Here is a 3,343-nt window from a genome sequence, read left to right as displayed (position 1 = left end):
TTTAATCACGTAACGACAGTTATATACAGGGTTCACCTTACTTGGAAGCTCTAGAGCATTTGAGTCATAGGAATATGCAGAACTTAGATACAATTTTTTCATTTGTGTTTGAGTTGCAATAAGAACAATATAAAACAAAATTAAAAATTTAAAACAAAACTTAGAAAGGTCCTTTATGTTGACTTTTAATTTGTAATTTCTTTTATCTGTTTTCTTTGTCTTCCAATATTATAGTTTTTCAAATTAATAGAGAATTTTATATGATACAATTTGAGAATAGTTGGTGCTTATGTTTATATATTTTGTTGTTAGAAACTTTTTGGTTTCAAAAAATTAAAATTTCATATATGAGTCAAATGCTCAATCTCAATTGTGTACTCAATATGCATCCTGGTTACTCACATTTCCTACATAGTTTTGGTTTTCATAAGTAATATTTCATATGCTCGTTTAATTGAGGTTTTTAGGCTAAACTCCTCCAGGTTGAGTTGTTATGAATCGACCACTCTAGGATGAGCTACTATAGACTGAGTACTCCAAGCTAATCTCCTCTAAGTCGAGCTCCTCTAAAACGACTGATGAGTCAATATTTTCTCCTACTCACATAGCTTCTTGTATTAGATTTAATTAGGGAATTGTGCTTAATTTGACCAATATTTCCTCAACTTTTATATTTGGTCTTAATTTGACAAGTAATTTATATTTTTATTAATTTGAATTATTTAAGCTTAATTCTTTCCATTATTAATTGCAGGAAAATTTTTACAATCATATTTTGGAACAACAAGAGTGTTTCCACTTCATTTTCTTTTGTCCACATTAGCATTTAGTTTTATTTTGGTTGTAATTTCGTTTTTCCTTTATTATTTGGACCATAGTTGTATTTTTGGGTAGACTTACCACTATTGGGCCCATTTTTGGTCATTTTGGAGAAGCCTTATTGTAGGGGCTGACTTACTACCTAGGGTTTAGTGCCCAAAGGGGGTAGTCTTCTTTATTATGTACATTGTTGCGTTTTAGCTTCTTGGACAGAAAGGGAGAGCTCTCCTCTAGGTTTCATTTTAAGTTTTTTAGCACTTTAAGTTGGACCAATTTAATTTTGGTTTCTGCACTTCGTTTTCTCTATTACTTTCATTTTTCTATCCTTTCCTGTTGTGCACTTTCATTTTCGATTCTCAATTTCCCATTGCAACTTCGTCTTCAAGAGCAATTTTGTTTTCAATTTTGAATTGCGTTTTCTGTTTGGAATTGAATTGTGTTTTCTGTTTAGGGTTGTGTTTTTGTTAGGTTTTCATTTTAGGTATTTCATTCTCTGCTTGTGTGTTGAGATTGTTGATAGGGGAGCAAAGGTTCAGCTTAACCCACAATCTTAGTGATATATGTGTTTTTTATGATGACAACACATAATTAATAGGTGTATTATGTGTTACATGCTCTATATTTACATGTTATATGCTTTTGATCAATGTCTTAAATTTGTTTAAGCATATATGAGAGCATGATTGTGTTGTTCATTGCATATCACTGTGTTACATATGTGTTTTTATATGTGAATGCATGACATGTTGGAAAGGAAAATCACAAGCACTTATGTTAAACTTTAAATGTGTGGAAAAATAACAGTTTTAAGTCGATTTCATTATGGGATGAATCGATTAAAACTCGTGTCTTTGCACAAACTATTTTCAAGTGTCGTGTGAGATTTTTTCGAAAAGAAAGTTTTTCAAAACTATACTTAACATTGTTACTTAGTTGATTGCATGCGTGCTCTGTAAGACTCGGATAAAATAAAATTAACTTTTATTTTATTTTAATGTTTTTATAAAAATAAATATTGAAATATGGTATGTTATTGAGTGATTAAAATGTTTAAGAGTTGTACGAAAATTTATTATGATTATTTTTAGTTTTTTTTAAATTTTGAAAATGCATAAAGTAAAGATTATATAAAATGGTGTGCATTATTATTTCAATAAAATGTGTTGGGTTTAGTGGTAGAGGTGTTGGCCCTTTTGTGTATTCTTTCAATTTTTATTTTATTTTATTTTATTTTGTTATGTGGGGCTGCGAAACTTAAAGGTGTTTTTGTTTTGTATGCTACGTGAAAAGGGATAGGAGAGAGAAAGGTAGAAGTTGGTTTCTTTCTTATTTTCGAAATAGATATTAGTTTTTATTTTCTTATTTCTTGATAGTTATGCACACGGAAGGCCATAGATTTTGTAACAGAAAGATTTAGAGAATAAAGGGAAAGATTTTAGGACTCTTTGAGAATTTAAGATTCGATAGGTTTTAGGGAGATATTAGGTTATCTTTAGGGAATTATATAAACTTGTTTAGGAGTGATTGGGTGGCATCTGCCACAAGGAAAATTAAAACCAAACCTAATTGTTTTGTCTGTGTGAAACCGTGAGAGAAGGAAGAGCGCACCAGCGAAGGGAGGAAGAGCTATCACGAACGTGAGGGTAAGGAGTATAGAGTGGAAGGCTAACCAGGTAAGGGGAGTAACTTAATATATCTTGTGTATATAAGGTTTGTGTTACTACCGAGGGCGGGCAACCGACCGGGAAGGTTTGGATATGGCCGAGCGGGTGGAAGCAAGGCTAATAGGTCCGATCGGGTGTTCCAGCCTGATATGTCCGATCGGAACTCTTTTAGCACAACGTGTCCGATCGGGCAGATGTATAAAACTGTGGATTGGAGACAGCAGTTGAATGCTCATGAATGTGTAGTTAATGAGGTAACGGTCATTGTCGAGTATTTAAAGTGTGCATTGAAAGCCATTAAGAGGTAAATTAATGGGTAATATTCTCTGAAATCATATAAATAGCAGTCAAAGGAGAAGGTAAACTCTTCGTTCTTTGATAATTATATAGACTTGCAAAAGCCCATTCTGACTTGAGCGTCGGAGTGTCGGAGTGTTTGCTGCAGGTCAACCCATTTGCATGACGAAGAGGTGCGAGGAGAGCGAAAGGAGAAGGGCCGATCGGAGAAGGAGGAGTGTTTCCGGACGGAGGTAGCAGAAGCTTTCCCCGGTCCCATTCAGCAGAAACAGTTTGTATGTAGGGTTTGTATGGTGAATGGTTGTTGAGCGGGACTTGAGTTTCTACTATTTCTCATTTTGGGTGGTTTTATTGGTTAACCTTATTCTATATTCTCTATGCCGAGAGTGACTCCTGGGGATTTAGAGTTGTGCCTAAGTCTCCTTCTCTGTTGTGAACGTGATGGGTAGGTAGGGTTATAATGATATGGAGGATTTGAGTGTGTGTGAGAATTATGTGGGTGAAGGAATATGATGTAGTGAGTAAAGGAAAGAGATGGGAAGATGGTGAGTGTCTCGGGATGC

Source organism: Vigna angularis, chromosome 5, assembly GCF_016808095.1.
Source record: "Vigna angularis cultivar LongXiaoDou No.4 chromosome 5, ASM1680809v1, whole genome shotgun sequence".
Taxonomy (NCBI): domain Eukaryota; kingdom Viridiplantae; phylum Streptophyta; class Magnoliopsida; order Fabales; family Fabaceae; genus Vigna; species Vigna angularis.
This window is presented reverse-complemented; position numbering follows the sequence as displayed.